Below are 23245 nucleotides of genomic sequence, written 5' to 3' on the forward strand. Positions count from 1 at the left end.
CTGGGAAATAAAAAGTTTACCACACAGTGAAGATGATAAGAAGCTATCAGTAGAATATTTAAGAATTATGATAGGGTTCGGGTTGTGGCTCAATGGTAGTGTGCTCACCTAGCATGCATGAGACACTCGGTTCGATCCTCAGCACCACATAAATGTAAAATAAAGATGTTGTGTCCACCTTAAAAAAAAAAAACCTAAAAACTAAATATTAAAAAATATGAAATAACATGAAAAGACCAAATTTAAGAATTATTGAGATAGAGGAATGAATAGAGTTACAAACCAAAGAAATGAACAATCAATTAGATGAAATATCATGAAGTTTTCCAAACATGAAGAATGAATTGGTAAATCAAATACAAGTGGCTTCTTGGACACCAAATGTACAAAATCACAACAGATCTACACTAAAAACATTGTAATAAAAATGCCTAGAATACAAAATAAGAGAGAATTTTAAAAGCCACAAGAGAAAGAAATCAGATTACATATAGCAGAAAACCAATTAAGATCTCCGCAGATTTCTCAACCAAGACACTCAGAGCTAGAAGAACCTAGAATAATATATACCAAGCTCTCAAAGAAAATGGATGCCAACTGAGAATCTTACAGCCAGTGAAATTAAACTTTAGATTTGATGAGAAAAATTAAGACCTTCAATGATAAACAAAAGTTAAAAGAATTTACAACTAGAATGTACTATAGAACTGTCTATAGAACTGCCTCAGCAAAGTTAAGTCAAGTTAAAAAACAAAAATAAACAAAATGACCAGGAAAACAAAATATGTCTCAATAATAACCCTGAATGTTAGTGGCCTAAATTCATCAAACAAAAGACATAGATTAGCAAGGTGGATTAAAAAAACAAACAACAAATATACTGCCTTCAAGAGACTCATCTCATACAAAAATACATCTATAGACTGAAGGTGAAAGCTTTGGAAAAATCATACCACTCATAAGCACTGAATAAGCAAGCAGGGGTTTCCATGCACATATCAAATAAAGTAGAATTCAAGCCAATGTTAATCAAAAGACATAAAGGAAGATATTTCATATTGCTTAAGGGAACCAAATGTGAACAATAAATAATAATTATAAATATATATTGTCAAAACAATGGAGCACCTACATTCATAAACAAATCCTTCTCAATTTCAAGAGTTGAATAGACAACAACACCATAATACTGGGTAACTTTAATGCACCCCTTTCACCACTAGATAGATTTTCCAAACAAAAGCTAAACAAAGAATCTATAAATTCAATAATACTATTGATAAATTAGATTCAACTGACATATATAGAATATTTAATCCATCATCCAGTGAATACACTTCTTCTCATCAGCACTTGGATACTTCTCTAAACTAGACATATATTATGCCATAAGAAACCCTTAGCAAATTAAAAAAAAAAAGTAGAGATACTACCCTGCATTCTATCAAATCATAATGAAATGAAATTAGAAATCAATGATAAAATAAAAAATAGAATCAATTCCAGCACATTGAGACTAAATAATATGCTATTGAATAAACAATGGATTGCAGAAGGTATCAAAGAGGAGATTAAAAAATTCTTAGAGGAAGATGAGAACAATAATACAACATATCAAAATAACTGGGACACTATGAAGGCAATACTAAGAGGAAAGTTCATTGCATGGAGTTCATTTCTTAAAAGAAGAAAAAAGTCAGCAAATAAATGACTTAACATTACATCTAAAAGCCCTAGGAAAAGAAGAAATAAGTTAAAACCAAAAGTAGTAGAATATAGGAAATTATTAAAATCAGAGCTGAAATCAATGAAATTGAAACAAACAAAAAATTAGAAAAAATGACAAACAAAGTTTGTTCTTTGAGAAAATAAAATTGATAACCCCTTAGCCATGATCACAAAGAGGAGAGAGAAAACTCAAATTACTAATATCCATTATGAAAAAGAAAATATTAAAACAAATGATATAGAAATACAGATGATATTAGAAATTATTTTTAAAATTTGTACTCAAATAAAACAGAAAATATCAAGGACATTGACAAATTTCTAGAGTCAAATGATTTATCTAAACTGAATCAGGATGATATACAGAAGACAAACAGATCAATTTCAAGCAATGAAATAGAATACACCATCAGAAGACTACCAACCAAGAAAAGCCCTGAACAAGACAGATTCACAGGTGAGTTCTACAACACTTTAAAGAAAAACTAATACCAATATTCCACAAATTATTACATGAAATAGAAAAAGAGGGAGCACTTGCAATCTCATTCTATGTAGTGAATATCACCCTGATTTCAAAAGCAGACAAAGACACAACAAAGAAAGAAAACTTCAGAACAATATCTTCAATGAACACAGATGCAACAATTCTCATTAAAATTTTGGCACATTGAATAAAAAACATATTAAAAAGATAGTGCAGCACAGTTGAATGGGGTTCATCCCAGGGATGAAAGGTTGGTTCAACATAAGAAAATCAATAAATATAATTCATTTCATTAATACAATTAAAGATAATAATCATGGGATCATCCCAATAGATGCAGAAAAAGCATTTGAAAGCACCCCTTTATGCTCAGAACACTAGAGTAATTAAGGATAATTATTGAACATTAATGAACAAGGGCAAGTCGTGGCAGCTGCAATAAAACAGGTTTTAGATGCCAGGCCAAGAACATGCTACAATTTAAAAGGCCATTTTAAAAGGAATTGCCCCATAGGTGGAGGGTTTAACAAAACTAGGTATCAAAGGAGTAGAATACCGGGTATTTGCCCACGATGCAATAGAGGGAGACATTGGGCTAAAGAATGCCATTCTCAAACCACCATAGAGGGTACTCCATTATCAAAAAACGAAAAAGGACCAGGTGTTTATTCACGATATCATGGAAAAAGGCATCAGGCTCCATTGTCAAAAAATGGACAGGGGGGTCCAATGCTCCGGGGCCAAAAACCACAAATATATGGAGCACTGGAGGAACCCAGCAACCTCATCAGGGTAGTGCCCAGGACACATTGTCCATTAGATCTCTCCTCAGACAAACCAGAGGGAGCTCAGGGTTGGACATCTGTGCCTCTACCAGAGCAGTACTAACTCCAGAGATGGGAGTTCAAATCATTCCCACAGGGGTAAAATGACCTCTTCCCAAAGGAACAGAAGGCTTATTATTGGGACACAGTTTTTCTACTCTAAAAGGACTTATGATAAGTCCTGGGTAATTGATCCCAATTATGAAGGTGAAATAAAAATTATAGCCAGTTCTCCAAAGGGTATATCAGTAATTTCACCAGGAGATAGAATAGCACAGTTACTAATAATACCCAGCCTACATGATAAATTTTTCAGTCGTACTGTAGAAAGAGGTTCCAAGGGATTAGGCTCCACAGGTGTAGTTTGGGCTATGTTTTCTTTAAATTTAGATTCTCGCCCCATGCTAAAACTAAATATTCAAGGACATGAATTTAATGGTCTATTTTATACAGGTGCAGACCTTAGCATCATCTCTCGTCAAGAATGGCGAAAACATTGGCCATTACAACAAGCCACTCAAACGCTTCGAGGCCTAGGAGTGGTGACAAATCCCCATAGAAGTGCAATGGTATTAGATTGGAAGGTTCCTGAAGGATGTGAAGGAACTATACAGCCATATGTATTGGATCATCTTCCCATAAATTTATGGGGACGGGATGTCCTAGATCAATTAGGTTTGACATTAACAAATAACATCAACCAAAATGCACCCACTATTATGACTAGACAAGGTTTTAAAAAAGGAAAAAGATTAGAAAAAGAAGAACAAGGTATAGCAGCACCAATACAAATACATCAAGGAATGGACAGACATGGGTTGGCTTTTCAGAAAGGGCCACTGAGACAATAAAAATTACTTGGAAATCAGAAAGACCAGTATGGGTTCCTCAGTGGCTCCTGACTAAAGAAAAGATACAAGCAGCCCATGACCTGGTCAAACAAGAATTAGCAGAAGGACATATACAACCTTCTGTATCTCCCCATAATACTCCCATTTTTGTCATCAAAAAGAAATCTTGTAAATGGAGATTATTGCAAGATTTAAGAGCCCTTAATAATGAGATGTTTATTATGGGACCTGCTCAATCAGGGATTCCTCAATTGTCTGCTTTGCCAAAAACTTTGTATGTTTTAGTTATAGATATTAAAGATTGTTTTTTTCAATTCCAATTCATACTGAGGATAGTCCACATTTTGCATTTACTAGCCCTGCACTGAGTCCTGAAGGTCCTGATCAGAGATATGAATGGAAAGTACTCCCTCAAGGTATAGATAACAGCCCAACTATGTGTCAAATTTATGTTTAAAAAGCAATCCAGCCACTTAGAAGTCAAAATCCTTAACTACAAATATTTCACTATATGAATGATGTATTATTAGCACACAAAAATAAAAACAAATTGCTAGAATGTTATGCCACACTTACAAATTAAAAATTAAAATCTAGAGATAGCAATAAAGTACAATTAAATTTTCCAATTAATTATTTAGGAGTTCTATTATCCTGAACCATGGTCCATCGACCAAAAATTCAAATATGAGTAAATCAACTCAAATCACCTAATGACTTTCAAAAGTTATTAGGAGACATAAATTGGATAAGGCCTTATCTAGATATACCAACAGGAGAGTTGGGACCTTTATTTGATATCCTAAAATGTCCATCAGATCCAAATTCACCCCGAATGTTAACGCCTGAAGCAAGAAAGGCATTAAAAATCATTGAAACATATATGGAAAATATGAATTTGGATAGAAATGATATAAGTTTGCCTTTAATATTTATTGTACTACCAACAAAAAGTATTCCTACAGGAGTATTTTGGCAAGAATCCATTATTATGGATACATTTATCTTATTCTCCTAACACTATTCTTACTAGGTATCCTGATGCTGTAGGACAATTAATACTCAAAGAAATAAAAGCAGCAAAGGGAGTGTTTGGAATTTCTCCCAATAAAATTACTACTCTATATACTATGAATCAAATTGATGAGTTAGCTAATGAGTTAAATACTTGGGCAATAATCATGTGCAAATCTAATGTTCAATTGATAACCACTTACCATCTAATCTTTTATTATATTTTTAGTCATTGCATCCTGTAATTTTTCCAAAAATGACAAGAAAGACACCTATCATGAATGCTCCAAATATATTCACTGATGGGTCAAATAAATAATGGTGCAGCAGCAATAGTTACACCTGATAAAACTTTTACATTTTTAGTACCCAAACAATCAGCTCAAATGGTAGAGCTTAATGCAGTATTACAATCTTTTGTGATGTTTAAAGATTCTGTATTTAATTTATTTTCTGAGAGCCAGTATGTAGTTAATGCTATAGTATCCCTTGAAGATGCTGGTAGGATTTCCCATTCCTCTACTGTTTTCTCTTTGCTTTCCACTATACAAAGTCTAATCTGGGACAGAAAAGCTCCGTTCTTTATAGGACATATCAGGGCACATAAAGGACTGCCCAGAGCCCTTAGTTTGGGCAATGATTTAGCAGACAAAACTACACAAGAAATACATATTTTCTCTACACTAGAAGAAGCTGCAAATTTTCATTAAAAGTTCCATGTCATTGCTAATACTTCACAAAAGCATTTTAAAATAACTAAGGAACAAGCTAGAAAAATAATAAAACAATGTCAACATTGTGTGACCTTTTACCTACAAGTTAATCTAGGAGTCAATCATAGAGGACTGATACCTAACCATATTTGGCAGATGGACATCACACACTTGCCAGAATTTGGAAAAATAAAATATTTGCATGTTACAGTTGATACTTCTTCTAGATTTTTGATTGGCTCCCTTCATGCCGAAGAAAAAACTAAAGATATTATAGCTCATTGCTTACAAAATTTTGCCACTGTGGGCGTTCCAAAGCAGTTAAAAACAAATAATGCCCCTGGTTACACGTCTACTTCTTTTAAACAATTTTGCTCATCATTTGGCATTACTCATATATCAGGAAATCCATACAATCTACAGGGACAAGACATAGTTGAAAAAGCTCATCAAACTATTAAAATGTACTTATTAAAGCAAAAAGAGGGAATTGGGAAGGGGTATATATTCCCCAAAGATAAACTTAAAATAACCCTTTTTACTCTAAACTTTTTAAATTTGGATTCATCAGGACTTAGTGCTGTGGAAGGGCACATGTGCCCAAAAAATGTACATAAGCCCAAGGTACTTTGGAAGGATATTCTAACAGGACAATGGAAAGGTCCTGACCCAGTAATTGTCTGGAGTCGGGGGTCTGTTTGTGTGTTTCAACAGGGAGAACAGCAGCCGATTTGGATTCCAGAGAGATTAACTAAAGCAATTTCTACAGACCAAAAAGAAGATGATTTGGCTCAAATACATAACAGCTGATATCCAAAACTCCAGTTTGGCTATTCTTACATCTGTGACAGAACCAGGATGCTTTGTTCAATATCTATTTTATTATTACCGTTTCCCACATCATGAAGTTCTATTTTGTTTTTTGAGCTCATACACACCTAGGTTAATGTTTGATGAACGCACATGAAAAAATGAATCCAAATATTTCTTATTCACGTGATTTAAATGGTTTAATTTAAATTGGGTAAACAGCTGTTGAGTATTGTTTTAATATGTGAACAAAAAAGGAGGTTAACAGATCTGTTTGTTTACTTTCACCTTTCCTTTTCATTATATTTAATAATACTGTTCAAGATAATGTAAATTGTTAAGAAAATTGTTTTCTTTTAGTGCCTTCTAGAATGTTACACAATTTTTTCATTAGCCATTATTGCCAGAATTCCTATCTTCATCCCAGTGCTGGTGAAGACAAAGATAAAACCAATCTATAGCTTCTGCAATAGCCATCACTGAACTGCTTGCAGAACTTGCCTGGACTATGTATCACTTGTATGCATTGTGAACTCACCTGTATGCATTTTGAACTATCTGTTGGTGCAGAGACTTGTGGTAGTGTTGGGGTATTTTTGCTGATGGTGTCATCGGTGGTACAATTTTTCCAAAAGGACCCGTCAATTGGCTTGGTGTATTTTCCTTCCTACTGCTTGTCATGGTCGTTCAGCTAAAATTTGGGGGCCAACAGAGGTGAGGCAAAGAACCTCCCCCCCCCCGCTAGTACAAAGACCTCTCCACAGGTGTGGCTGTATGAAGGAGCGGTAATCAGTGACAGGTAAGATCCAATTGCAATGGTACCAACCTAAGACAGGAGGCTGATGCCTTGAGGTCAGCTCATCAGATGACGGGTAAGGACCATATGTAATATTGGACAACCTAAGGCAGGCATGGTCCCTAAGCCACATGCTTGTTGTTTAAACAGTGAGTGGGAGATGTTGAGAGCCACAGCCAAAGGGGCCCCAGAAAACTTCCATCTGTCAGCAAACTTCCAGCTGCCAGCTGATGATTGGCTCACAGCGGCGCCAGCAAACTTCTAGCTGCCAACTGATTGGCTCCTCTGCGGTGATGCTTATTGGGTTGTTTCCCTGCCCTTTCAGACCACGGAGCTGCTCATTGCGGGACTTTTTTTGGCTCCACCCACGCGACCCAGCCAATCGGCTTCAAGAGCAGGAGGAGTGTGGGAGGTTGAGAGGCTTGTGGGAAGCCAGTGATGGCAGTTGGGCTCTGAGGGTTTTTCCTGAGGAGCTGTGTGGTGTGGTGTGTGTGTTCTAAAAATAAAGTTCATTTCTTTTGATAAGTGGCTCCTGAATTGTGCCCAGCCAGATTGCGGCACCCTTCATGCTCAGAACACTAGAATATTTAGGGATAATAGGAACATATCTCAACATTTTAAACACTGTCTATGCTAAGCCCAAGGCCAACATCATCCTAAATGGAGAAAGATTGAAAGCACTTCCTCTAAAATCTGGAACAAGACTTTTAACATAGTCCTTGAAACTCTAGCCAGAGATATTAGGTGAAAGAAATTAATGGGATACTGATAGGAAAAGAAGAATTCAAATTTTCACTATTTGCCAATTACATGATACTATACTTAGAGAATCTGAAAAATTCCACCAGAAAACTTCTAGAACTAATAAATAAATTAGGCAAAGTAGCAGGATATAAAATCAACACCCATATATCAAATGCTTTTCTGTATATCACTCATGAATCCTCTGAAAGAGAAACTAGGAAAACTACCCATTTACAATAGCCTCAAAAAATAAAATATTTGGGAATCAACTTAATGTGAGATGTGAAAGACAACTATAATGAAAACTAAACAACACTAAAGAAAGAAATTAAAGCAGACATTAGAATATGGAAAGATTTACCTTGTTCTTGGATAGGCAGAATTAACATTGTCAAAATGACCATACAACCTAAAACACCATACTGATTTAATGCAAGTCCAATCAAAATCCCAATCAAATTCCTCATAGAAATATAAAAAGCAAACATAAAAATTTATCTGGAGAATTTAGAGACCCAGAATAGCCAAAGTAATCTTTAGCAAGATAAGTGAAGCAGGTGGCTTCGCTATACCAGAGCTTAATTTGTACCATAGAGAAATATAACAAAAATGGCATGGCATTAGCACTAAAATTGACCTAGAGACCAATGGTATAGAATAGAGGACAGAGAGACACGTCTGTATGAATACAGCTATCTCATACTAGACAAAGGTTCCAAAAACATATATTGAAGAAAAGGTAGCCTCGTTGCCGCAGTATGGCTGGGCACAATTCACGAGCCACTTGTCAAATAGGAACAAACTTTATTTTTTGAACCCATGCAGCACAACCTGAGCTCCCCAGGAATTTCTCGAGAGCCAAACTGCCACCACCGGCTCTTCTGGCGAGCACCTCAACTGCTTTTGAGGTAGATTTGCTGGGTCACGTGGGCAGAGCCAAAAAGAGTCCCCCAATGAGCAGCTCCGTGGTCTGATATGGCGGGGAAACAGCCCAATGAGCATCACCGCAGAGGAGCTAATCAGCTGGAAGTTTGCTGGGCCCACGGTGAGCCAATCAGCTGTTATAAATTTGAGCCAAATCATCTTTTTGGTCTGTAGAAATCACTTTAGTTAATCTCTGTGAAATCCAAATCAGCTGCTGTTCTCCCTGTGGAAACACACAAACAGACCCCCACCTCCAGACAATCACTGGGTCAGGACCTTTCCATTGTCCTGTTAGAATATCTTTCCAAAGTACCTTGGGCTTATGTACATTTTTTGGACACATATGCCTTTCTGCAGCACTAAGCCATGATTAATCCAAATTTAAAATGTTTAGAGTAAAAAGGGTTATTTTAAGTTTATCTTTGAGGGATATATTCCCCTTCCCACCTCTTCAACAAAGACTACTGGGAAAACTAGAAATCCATATGCAATAAAATGAAACTAAACCTCACTCTCTCACCATGCACAAAACTCAACTCAAAATGGATCATGGACCTAGAAATTAGACCAGAGATCCTGCATCTAGTAGAAGAAAAAGTGGGTTCAAATCTTTATCATGTCAGCATAGGCCCCTATTTTCTTCACAAGACTCTTAAGGTGCAAAAAAATAAAATCAAGAATCAATAAATGAGGTGGTTTCAAATTGAACAGCTTCTTCTCAGCAGAAGTAACAATCAGTGAGGTGAATAGAGAGACTACAGAATGGGAGCAAAATTTTGCCACATCCATATCAGATACAGCACTAACCTCCAGGATATATAAAGAACCCAAAAACATTAACACTAGAATAGCAAATATCCCAATCAACAGATGGGCTAAGGAACTGAATAGACACTTATGTGAAGGTGATATAAAACCAATCAACAAACTATAAAAAAAAGTTCAACATCTCTAGCAATTGGAGAAATGCAAATCCAAACTACTCTAAGATTTCATCTCACTCTAGTCAGAATGGCAGTTATTAAGAATACAAGCAACAATAAGTTTCAGCAAGGATGTGGGGGAAAAGACACACTCAAACGTTCCTGGTAGGAGTGCACATTGGTGAAGCCAATCTGGAAAGCAATATGGAGATTCCTTAGAAAAGTTGGAATGGAATGACCATTTGACTCAGCTATCCCACTACTCAGTATACCCAAAGTGTTGAAAAACAGCATACTGCAGTGCTGCAGCCACATCAATGTTTATAGCAACACAATTCACAATAGCTAAATTGTGAAATATATATATATATATATACATTCACACACAAACAAAATGGAATATTACTCAATATTAAAAGAGACTAAAATCAAGGCATTTTCAGGTAAAGGGATGGAGTTGGGGAATATCATGCTAAATAAGCCAATCCCCAAAAACAAAATGCCAAGTGTTTTCTCTGATAAGTAGATGCTGATCCGTAATGGCATGGGGGGAGTATAGGAGTAAGTGGTACTTTGGATAGGGCAAAGGGGAACCAGAGGAAGGGAGGAGGCATGGGGGTAGGAAAGATGGTGGAATGACATGGACATCATTACCCAAGATGCATGTATGAAGACATGAATCGTGTGATTCTACCTTACGTAAAACTAGAGAAATGAAAAATTGTGCTTCATTTGTGTACTTTGAATCAAATTGCATTCTACTGTCATCTGTAACAAATTAGATCAAATAGGCAAATTAATTAATTTTTTAAAAAACTAAAATGCTCAGTTATTCAAACAAACTTTCCTTTTATCAGTTAGATTATAATCTTTGATATTTGATTTTGTGAAAATTACCATTGGGTTGTCATTAAATTATGTTCATGTACATTGATAGCAATATATTTTATCATGACAACTGAGCCAATACTATGTGAAACTGTTACATTTGGACTCTATTATCTGTAAACCTATACTATTTAGTTATACTGTATTTTCTTTGAGATACATGGTCATGTTTGATGGAATACTTGTTTTAGAAACAAACAATATGCTTATTTTAGAGCCATCTTTTTCTTTTTAACACAAATCAATGTGGAAACTTTTTATATTTTTTTAATAAAATGGATTCTAATAACTTGGTTTAGATTCATTATAAATCATTAAATCTTTTTTTTTTAAAGAGAGAGAGTGAGTTTTAATATTTATTTTTTAGTTATCGGCGGACACAACATCTTTGTTTGTATGTGATGCTGAGGATCGAACCCTGGCCGCACGCATGCCAGGCGAGCGAGTACTGCTTGAGCCACATCCCCAGCCCATAAATCATTAAATCTTAATGTTTCCTACATAATAATGTAACTAGTTTTTTTCAATTGCTTGGTCTGTTGCCTTTTCATTCTATAGAGGATGGCTGGATAGCACTAAAGCTTTTCTCCTTTTATTTTGTTTGTTATTGAACCAACACAAATTACAGAGTGACATTTTCAGAGTGGTAAGGCAAACAAGTCTCCTAGCTATCTAGAGTGACAATGTAGAGAGTAGTAGATGAATGATCTTCTAGAGCTCAGATTGCCTAGGCCCAAATTTTGGCTCCATTATTTATTAACATAGTGACCTTGGTAAACTTGTTTAAACCTTCTTTACATTAATTTGTTCACTTACAAAAATAATTACAGAAAAATTATTCATCTCTATAGTTGATTTAGTAAATATTTCATAAATTAATATATTTGAAAAGTTTACTACTATCATTGTTATTAATTACATAACATGGTAATAAAATTATAAGAAACTTTCATACATGATAAACTTATGTTGGCTATGTAAAACATGAAAATTGATCATTTATTTGATGAGTATCTATATTATCTTTGGCAGGTTAAAGAGTATTCACCTTAGGTTCAGTAGAACACAATGGTTGAATGCTATATAATTTGTTCCAATTTATATATCCTCTCTGAGGTTTAATTCTCCTTTTCTTAGATGAAAAATGTAATGTGTCCTGTTTTCCTTCAAGATTTGTGGGGAGAACAAAATGAAATAATATCTATGAAAATGCTATGTACTGAATAACTCTATACAAATTATTAGCAAAATGACTTTAAGATCAATTGTTCAAAGAAAATTGAACTATCATCCCATGAGTTACATACAGCATGTAAGATGCCTCTCTGTGATTTCACTTCTAGTTTGGAATGCCTACTGGCATTCTTTCTAATAGAGTAGAAAAATGATGGAACTGGTAGTTTTTTTTTAAGATTCTCTATGTTGAACTATTTAAAGTTTATATTTTGTCTTGTTCTTTAGTTGTGTGACCTGGAAAAAGTCACTCCACTTTCTCTGTGTCTCAGTTTCCTCATGTAAAACAAATACCTAGAATTAAGTGCTCTTTTTTTAAAGAGAGAGAGAGGTTTTATTTAATATTTTATTTTTTAGTAGACACAACATATTTATTTGTATGTGGTGCTGAGGATCGAACCCAGGCAGCATGCATGCCAGGCAAGCACGCTAGCACTTGAGCCACATCCCCAGCCCTGAATTAGTTGCTATTTAAGATACCTTTCAATGCTGAAATTCAAAAACATTTATCAGTCCCTTGGATTTACTTGATGCAAAGGGTCAAGTATCATCTATTGTGGTTCTAAAGCCTGAGTGAATGTGCACTTTGCTTGAATTTTTGAGTTCCATTAGTATCAATAGCCAAAAGGTCATACACTAAATCAACTCAAGCAAACCCCTTTTGACATTTATTTCAGGTTCTGATTATAATTCAAGATTTGACCAGTGGTAAAGTAACAGAGCTGGTCTAATAAGTTTCCAAGTTTCATGTATTGGAAGGGGATTCATAAAGCCATTCCTAGACTTTATTCGTGGCCTTCTAAAGATGTGTGGTACCCTTGATGCTTCCCTCATGGAATTAAAACCAAGTCTTATTTAGAACTACTCAAGCTATATTCATGGGAGCTCATTATGTGCTATTCCCTACAGAACAGTATTTCTGTCTAAGCCTTCAGGTGGTAGGCAACTTGAATGAGAAAGTTAAATATTGCTGGATTCTTTGCCAAAGATTGCTAGGTCTTCCACAGTATATAGGATAAGTCATTTGGGAACTTTAGCCTCTCAGTCGTCCTCTTATAATAGTTGGAGCAATTACTTTAGTGGCAAACATGGACTAATCATTTTGAAATTCCAGTTTAAGCCTACAGAATTTGTGAGTTACACAAGCACTAAAATGACCACAAGAGATTCATGTCTCAGGGCCTGGTGACAGCCCACAGCCCAACACTGCTGGCAAATCTTTCAACACCATAAATGTGTAAACCTCCCCACTCTCTAAAAGCATATTTCCAGAGATTCAAGTGGATTTTATTATGGGGACTATATAATCTCTGAGATTAAAGAGTTACTACAAACTTGAATGAAAAATCATCATTCCTGGTCAGTTATTAATAGAAAATTGATAGTGAGACATATTACTTAGCTTCCATAAAACTCATCACTCTCAGCTCTGAACTTATGAGAAATATCCTTTCATTCATGAACTTTTCTGTGAATCCTAAATCTAGAGGAATAACTCAAAGGCCTTCTGTAATATTCAATATTTAACACTGATGTTAAGGTAACTTACAAGCAATTCAATAATGCCATCCTACCAACCTAGAAAATTTCATTGTAGGCACCATTCACATGAGGAAAGTGTCCAGGAATAAACATTCTGGTAGTTCATGTGTGTTTGTATTGGTTGTATGGAAGAGAATAATTTCTGTTTGGGGAACTGGGGAATAGTCCTAAAATTTCCCCCAGTCATTAAAATGGGTATTTCAAGGCTATGTGCCAAGTGAAAATCAGAGTGCAGACTTCAGATGGGGGCTACTAAAAATTCATTGTGCATCACCAGAGTACTTCTTTCACAAAACTCTTTCTCACCAAGTAAACAGAGCATTTGTTTTCTCTAACTCTGGCTAAGTCTCATTTCAAATATTCAAAGTTTATATTTTTTCTTGTTCTTTAGGTACATCATTAACTACTTTATTTCACCAGAGCAAAAACATCTTTTGAGTAGGAGACACACCATATTTTCTTTGTATCCTTGTCTCAGTGGTACTGAGCACATTCTTTGGCACATTTTAGGTGTTTGATAAATATTTTTGGGTGATTGTTTTTCTTCATACATATAAACAAGGAGCTATATCTAATTGAATAACCAAGGGAGTTTATCTAATTTTAAAATGCAAATTTTTGAGCTCATTCTTATTCACATTTGGTTTTTCTGATAGTGTCTATTCTGAAAAGGAGAAACTGCTTCTTTCTGGGGTCATTTGATTTCACAATCTACTTATTCCTAAAACAATGAAGTAAGAACTTTTTTTTTATCTTGTAGGCTTTCTAATTGCTAAAAACTTGCACAAAATTTTACTTAATATGAAACACGTTCTCTTCTGGAAAGGAGGTTGTTATTCTAACTCTGTGCTAAAGGGCACAAGATCTCGTTACCAGACCACTTAGTGGACAGTAAGTCATTCTGTTACTGGCTGGATCTCGGGGCCTGAGAGTTAATGGCAAACTGAATGTCATTCAGTTCACAAGCTTCTAATCATGACCGGCTGGTGTTTATAGGTCTTATGCCAATAAAGGCGTGCAAAAATGACAAATGTAACTGGATCAGAGAGCATTTGGCTCCAACTCACTGTCAATTAGATATGAAATGATCGATTCTAGATATTTTCTTTTTTTTCTAAATTAGTGTTTATATTAAATTTCTACCCCCAAACAAATTCTGCAATGCGTCAAGAAGGGGTCTCATTTGAAAACTCATTCAGGATGAAGAGGCAACTTTATTTTCCCTTTGTTTGCATGTCTAAATGGTTTCAGTTTTTGCAGTGTTCCTTTCCAGACTGTAACATTGCCCTCCTAATGAAAGCAGACTTGGATGGAGAAGAGGAAATGTTGTTTATAAGTTGATTTCCAAAGACACAAACACAGCACAAATAAAAATGAATGAAGGCGATGAGCTTTCTATGAACTTTGATGACAAACCTAAATCTTATAAAATCTCTCAAATCCTTCCTCTTATATTTCAGACATGGCTAAAATTTAGTGGGTTTTTAATTGTTAACTACTGATAAACATAGTACTAGGTACTGCAGAGGAGGATCTTTAGAATAAAAGATATGATCCCTGTTCTGGAAGAACAAATGACAAGATTTGAGAGAGACAAAAGGAACATTTTAACACTATCTAATAAATAAGTATAAACTCATATTTGGCACTGAGAAATTAATGAAAATGGAGTTGTTAGTGAACAGAAGAGGGATCAAATATAGAACACTGAATATCTGCTGAAATCAATAACTTCTATCCAAATTTACCACCAGGACCCTAATCTATTTGGCCATTGTTTCACATGGACTGCTGAAAGAGAAGTCTAACTGGTCTCAATCCCTCCTGTACTGTTTCCATCATATTAATCTCCCACATAGTAGTCAAATTGGACGTTCTAAAACGAAAATTTAGAAATTCGTCATTCTTTTCACTAAACCCTTACATAGCTTCTGATTTCTCCCAGAATATATTTGAACCGCTTGTCATTTGTTCCTCTGAAAAAAAATCTGATGAGATCATTAAAAGCTTATTTCTGCCTCATCTCTTATTAGTTCCATTTTTAATATCTATGAATGTTTCATTAATTCATTTTTTTCTACACATATTTATTGAATGGCTACTAAGCATTTGGCACTCTTGTAAGTTATAAAGATAAAAAGGAGGGAAACAGATATTAAATTTTCTATCTTCACTAAGATTACATTGAAGTGGGAAGAGAAAGAAAATAAACAAAATAAATATCTATAACTTTTAAGTTGGCAGATAGTGATAAATTCTGTGTAAAAACAACATGGAGGGGATATAAAGAGTATCACTAAGGAAAAGTTACAATTAAAATTGAAACACTGGGCTGGTGTTGTGGCTCAGCAGTAGAGTGCTAACCTAGCATGTATGAGGCCCTGGGTTCAATCCTCAGCACCAAATAAAAATAAATAAATAAAATAAAGATATTGTGCCAAAGTACAACTAAAAAATAAATTAAAAAATTAAAACATCACTGAAGATGTGACATTTGAAGAAAGACTTGAAAGAGATGCAGAAACATGACTTGAAGCTATCTAGGTGAAACACATTCCAGTCACAGGGAAGTGCAATTTCAAAACCTCTGAGGCAGAAGAGTTTTGTTTTCCTCATATGTTTAAGAAATAACAGAAGGGCCAGTGTCATTGGAGATGTATGAGAGAAACAGTAATAAGTGAAAAAGCCCAAGAGACTACAGTTTGTATAGGACTCCGTGGGCCATCATGAGGCCTTGGCTTGTATCTCTAGTATACTGAGGAATCCTTGTAGGTTTTGAGCAGAGAAGTGATATGATTAGACTTGCTTTTTAAAACCATTTTTCATTTTAAAATTGAGATATAATTTGTATAAAATAAAAGCTATACTTTTTAGTGTACAACCCTGACTTTTACAAATGAAGTCATATAACCATTACCAAAATTAAGATACAGAATAGTTGCATCACCCCACCACCACCTTTTGTAGTTAAATTCTATCTCTAGTGGTTACCATTTATCCATAGTAAGTACCTGATAAACAATGTCCAGTTTGCTACCCTGTAGATTTGCATTTTCCATGTGTTATACAAGCCTTTGAGTATGCCTTCTTTTGCTTTGCAAAATTCCTTTGAGATTTGTCGGCACTGTTGCACATATAAAAGTAATACATTCCTATTTATTACTGAGTAGTATTTCAGCATATGGTTGTATTGTGCTGTTGTTTATCCATTTTGAAAGACTTTTTGAGTTGTTTCCCAATTTTGGTTTTATGTTCAATGAATAATGCAGTGAGATTTGATTCACATACAAATCTTTAAATACATTGTTTTGTCTTAGATAAATACTTAGAAGTATGATTGTTGGGTTTTATGGTAAGTGTATGGCAAATTGTTTTCCAAACTGACTGTATATTTTACAGTTGTTGCTCAAAGTTCTTGACATGTTTATATGTTTGTAACCATTTTTATTGTCTTCACTTTAATATGCATTTAGTAATATGTTCTTTCCCTAATGAATAATGTAGTAAACATATTTTATTTTCTTATCTTAATCTGCATATAATTTTTGGCAAAGTCTTTATTCAAATATTTAGCCCCAGGTATTTTTTGGACTGGGAATAAAACCCAAGGTCTTTTTAAAACTTTGTTGTATCCCCAACCCTTTTTAATCTATTTTTTTAGATGTTAAGACAGGATCTCCTTAAATTGCTGAGGCTTTCCTCACACGTGAGATCCTCCTGCCTCAGCTATTTAAGTTGCTGAGATTACAGGCATGCATCATCATGCATGGCTCCAATTTTTCTTTTGACTTGTTTTCTTAATATTTTATTTTAAGTTTTCTTTATATATTCTAGATTCAAGTTACTTATTAGATATGACATTTTAATTGTTTTCCTATTCTGTGGTTTGGTATTTTTATTTTTATCAGTATCTTTCTATTTAACTATTAATTTTTATATATTATGAATTTGTAAAGGTATATGTGTTAAAAGTATACTATTTGAAAATTTTATTTTTTTTGGTCCCAGGTATTAAACCCAGAGGTGCTTAGTCACTGAGATACATCTCCAGTTCTTTTTATTTTTTTTTTCAGTTTTTGAGGTAGGAACTTGCTAAGTTTCTTAGCACTGCACTAAGTTGCTGAGGCTGACTTTGATCTCACAATCCTCCTGTCTCATCCTACAGAGCTTCCTAGATTGCAGTCATGTATCACTATGCTCATCCTATTTGATAATTTTTACATATGTACACATATGTGGAATCATTGCCACGTTTAAGATAGTAAATATATTTACTAATTATATTTTAAGTAATAATTAAATCAAATATTTTTGGACATTGAGGCTAAATTGTAAATATCTTAATAACAACAATTTGTTCATAGGTGCTGTATTGTTGATATTGGGATATGTCAACATTGTCCTTCCCCACAAAGGAGAGATTTTTGAACCCTACAAGAGCACTATAAATCTATAGGGTAAAAACAATAACACACCAGATCCACAGAGCTAGAAAGAAAGATGTATGAGCAACATGAAAAGACAAGGGAGGAAAGTACCACAAACAAATCAAGACAACACATCATTAGAAGCATTGGCAGCTACAGCAGAAAAAAATTACAGTAAAAGATTTCAGGAAATACATGGTTAAAATGTTTTGGGATCTTAAAGAAAACATAAGAGTACACATACAGGCAGTGAAAGATCACTTTGACAATGAGCTACATAAACAAATCCAAGAAGGAAAAGATCACCTCAACAGGGAGATAGAGGGTCTTAAAAAAATCATTGAAATGAAAGAAATAATAAACCAAATTAAAAACTCAAATGAGAGCATCACCAACAGAGTAGACCACTTACAAGACAGGACATCAAACAATGAAGGTAAAATAAATCATCTTGAAAGAACATAGACCACATAGCAAAAATAATAAGAAACCATGAGCAGAACATTCAAGAAATATGGGATCATATAAAAAAGACCAAATTTAATAGTTATTGGGATAAAGAAAAGCATAGAAAAACAAACCAAAAGAATGAACAATCTATTCAATGAAATAATACCAGAAAACTTTCCAGACTTGAAGAATGAATTGGAAATCCAAATTCAAGAAGCCTATAGGACACTGAATGTACAATATCACAACATGTCCACACAAGGCACATTATAATTAAAATGCCCACCATATAGAATGAAGAGAGAATTTTAAAAGTCACAAGAGAAAGGAATCAGATTACATATAGGGAAAAACCAATTAGAATAACAGCAGATTTTTTAACACAGACCCTGAAAGCTAGAAGATACTGAAACAACATATATCAAGTTCTGAATGATAATTGGTGCCAACCAAGAATCTTGTATCCAGCAAAATTAAGCTTTTATTTGAAAATGAAAAAAGAAGACTTCCATGATAAACAAAAGTTAAAAGAATTTATAGCTAGAAAACCAGCACTACAAAACATCCTTGGCAAAATATTTCATGAAGAGGAAATGAAAAACAGCAATGAAAATCAGCAGACAGTGGTAGTACACTAAAGGAAAAACTAATCAAAAAGGAAAACCAATTCAAGTAAAATAACAAAAATAAGCAAATATGGCTGGAAATACAAACCATGACTCAATAGTAACCCTAAATGTTAATGGCTTAAACTCTCCAATCAAAAGACAAGCTAGCAGATTGGATTAAAAAAGGACCCAATAGTATGCTGCCTCCAGGAGACTCATCTGATAGGGAAAGACAGACACAGACTGAAGGTGAAAAGTTGGGAAAAATCATACCACTCACATGGACTGTGGAAGCAAGCAGGTATTTCCATACTCATATTAAATAAAGTAGATTTCAAGCCAAGGTTAATCAAAAGGAATAAAGATGGACATTACATACTGCTCAAAGGAACCATTCACCAGCAAGCCATAACAATCATAAATTTATATGCCCCAATAATGGTGCAGGTATGTTCATCAAATAAACTCTTCTCAAGTTCAAGAGTCAAATTGACCACAACACAATAATCTTGGGGACTTTAACACACATCTCTCACCACTGGATAGATCTTCCAAACAAATGTTGAATAAAAAACTATAGAACTCAATAACACAATAACTTAGACTTAACTGACATATATAGAATATTTCAACTTGCATCAAGAAGATACACTTTCTTCTCAGCAGCGCATGGATTCTTCTCTAATATACACGCCACAAAGCAACTGATACAAATACAAAAATGTAGAGATGCCTCTATGTATTTTATCATATCACAATGGAATGAAATTCGAAATCAATGACAAAATAAAAAATAAAAATTTCTCCATCACCTGGGGACTAAAAATTATGCTACTGAATAAACAATGGATCACAGAAGACATCAAAAAAGATATTGAAAAATTCCCATAGGTGAATGAGAACATAGACACAACATATCAAAATCTCTGGGACACTAAGAAAGCAGTACTAAAGAGGAAAATTCATTGCATGGAATTCATTCCTTAAAAGATGAAAAAGGCAACAAATAAATGACCTCACACTACATCTCAAAGCCCTACAAAAAGGAGAACAAATCAGCAGCAAAAGCAGTAGAAGGCAAGAAATATTAAAGTTAGAGCTAAAATCAATAAAATCAAAACAAAATAAACAATTGAAAAAAACATAAAGTTGGTTCTTTGAAAAAATAAATAAAATTGACAGACCCTTAGCCACACTAATGAAAAGAAGGAGAGAGAGAACTCAAATTACCAGCATACATGATGAAAATAGCAAAATCAAAACATATACTACAGAAATACAGAAGATAATTAGAAATTTTTTGAAATCTTTTACTCCAATAAAATAGAAAACATTGAAGGCATCCACAAAATTTTTAAGAAATATGATTTGCCCAGATTGAGTCAGGAAGATATACACAATTTAAATGTACCAATATCAAGTGAGAAAATAGAAGAAGCCATCAAAAGCTTACCAATCAAGAAAATCCCAGGACCAGATGGATACACAGCCAAGTTCTACAGACCTTTAAAGAAGAACTAGCACCAATTATCCTCAATTTATTTCAGGAAATAGAAAAAGAGGCAGTAATTCCAAGCTCATTCTATGAGGCCAAAATCACTCTGATCCCCAAACCAGGTAAAGACACATCAAAGAAAGTAAATTTCAGACCAATATCTCTAATGAAGATAGATGCAAAAATTTCAATAAACTTCTGGCAGATCGAATAAAAAAACATCTCAAAACAATTGTGTACCATGATCAAGTAGGATTCATCCCAGGGAAGCAAGGTTGGTTCAATAAACAGAAATCAATAAATGTGATTATTTATATTAATAGACTTAAAAATAAGAATCATGTGATCATCTCAATAGATGCAGAAAAAGCATTTGACAAAATACTGCACCCCTTTATGTTCAAAACACTAGAAAAGGGGCTGAGGATGTGGCTCAAGCAGTAATGTGCTCACCTGGCATGCATGGGGCACTGGGTTTGATCCTCAGCACCACATAAAAATAAAATAAAGATATTGTGTCCACCAAAAACTAAAAAATAAATATTAAAAAAATCTCTCTCTCTCTCTCAAAAAAAAAATAGAAATAGAAAAACTAGGGATGATGGGAGCATATCTCTACATTGTAAAGGCTATCTATGCTAAGCCCAGGCCAACATCATTCTAAATGGAGAAAAATTTAAGGCATTTCCTCTAAAATCTGGAACAAGACAGGGATGCCCTCTTTCACTACTTCTATTCAACATAGTTCTTCAAACGCTGGCAAGAGCAATTAGACAAAAGAAATCAAAAGGATATGTTTAGGAAAAGAATATCTTAAATTAGCACCATTTGCTAACAATATGATTCTATACCTAGAAGACCCCCCACCAAAAAAAAACTCCACCAGAAAACTTTTAGAACTAGTAAATGAATTCAGCAAAGTAGCAGAATATAATATCAACACCCATAAATCAAAGGTATATCAGTGACAAATCCTCCAAAAGGGACATGAGGAAAACTACCCCATTCACAATAAACTCAAAAAAAAAAATAGATGCTTGGGTATCAACGTAACAAAAGAGGAGAAAAATCTATATAATTAAAACTACAGAACTCTAAAGAAATAAATCAAAGAAGACCATAGAAGATAGAAAGATCTACCTTGCTCTTGGACATGCAGAATTAACATTATCAAAATGACCATACTAGAAAAAAAAGCACTATACATATTTAAATCAATACTGATCAAAATCCCAATGGCATTCCTCATAGAAATAGAAAAAGCAGTCATGAAATTTATCTGAAAAAATAAGAGACCCATAATAGCTAAAGCAATCCTTAGCAGAAAGAGTGAAGCAGGTGGCATCACTATACCAGAACTTAAACTATGCTATAGAGCAATAGTAACAAAACAGCATGGTATTGGCACCAAAACAGACTGGTAGACCAATGGTACAGAATTGAGGACACAGAGACTAACCCACAAAATTACAATTATCTTATATTAGACAAAGGTGCCAAGAACATGCATTGGAGAAAAGATAGCATCTTCAACAAATGGTGCTGAGAAAAATGGAAATCCTTATGCAAAAAAATGAAATTAAAACCCTATCTCTCACCATGCATAAAACTTAACTCAAAATGAATCAAGGACATAGAATTAAACCAGAGACTCTGTGTCTAATAGAAGAAAAAGTAGGCCTTATTCTTCATCATGTAGGATTAGGCCCCAACTTCCTTAATAAGACACCAATGGCACAAAAATTAAAACCAAGAATCAATAAATGGGATGGAATCAAACTAAAAAGTTTCTTCTCAGCAAAACAAACAATCTGTGAGGTGAACAGAGAGACCATATCCTGGAAGCAAATTTTTACTCCTCACACATCAGATAAATCACTAATCTCTAGGATATATAAAGAACTCCAAAAGCTAAGCACCATAAAAACAAATAACAAAATCAACAAATGGGCCAAGGACCTGAACAGACACTTCTCAGAAGAGGACATACAATCTATCAACAAATATATAAAAAAATGCTCATCATCTCTAGCAATCAGAGAAATGCAAATCAAAACTACTCTAAGATATCATCTCACTCCAGTCAGAATGCAGCTATTATGAAGACAAACAACAATAAATGTTGGAGAGGATGTGAGGAAAAAGGTACACTCATACATTGCTGGTGGGACTGCAAATTGATGCAGCCAATAGGGAAAGCAGTATGGAGATTCTTTGGAAATCTGTGAATAGAACCACCATTTGACCCAGCTATCCCTCCCCTTGTACTATACCAAAGGACTTAAAAATAACATACTATAGGGACACAGTCACATCAATGTTTATATCAGCACAATTCACAATAGCTAAACTGTGGAGCCAACCTAGATGCCTTTCAGTGGATGAATGCATAAAAAATGTGTCATATATACACAATGGAATTCTACTCAGCAATAAAAGTAAATAAAATCATGGCATTTGCAGGTAAATGGATGGTGTTGGAGAAGATAATGATAAGTGAAAATAACCAATCCCCAAAAAAACAAATGTCAAATATTTTCTCTGATATAAGGAGGCTGACTCATTATGGGGTAGGGAGGGGGAGCATGGGAGGATTATATGAATTCTAGATAGGGCAGTGGGTTGGGAGAGAAAGTAATGGGGCAGGGGATTAGCAAGGGCATTGGAATGTGATGGACATCATTATCCAAAATACATGTATTAAGACTCAACATGGGTGTCAACATACTTTATATATAAACAGAGATATGAAAAATTGTGGTATATATGTGTAATAAGAATTGTAATA

Source organism: Ictidomys tridecemlineatus, chromosome X (genome assembly GCF_052094955.1).
Source record: "Ictidomys tridecemlineatus isolate mIctTri1 chromosome X, mIctTri1.hap1, whole genome shotgun sequence".
In the NCBI taxonomy this organism is placed as follows: Eukaryota; Metazoa; Chordata; class Mammalia; order Rodentia; family Sciuridae; genus Ictidomys; species Ictidomys tridecemlineatus.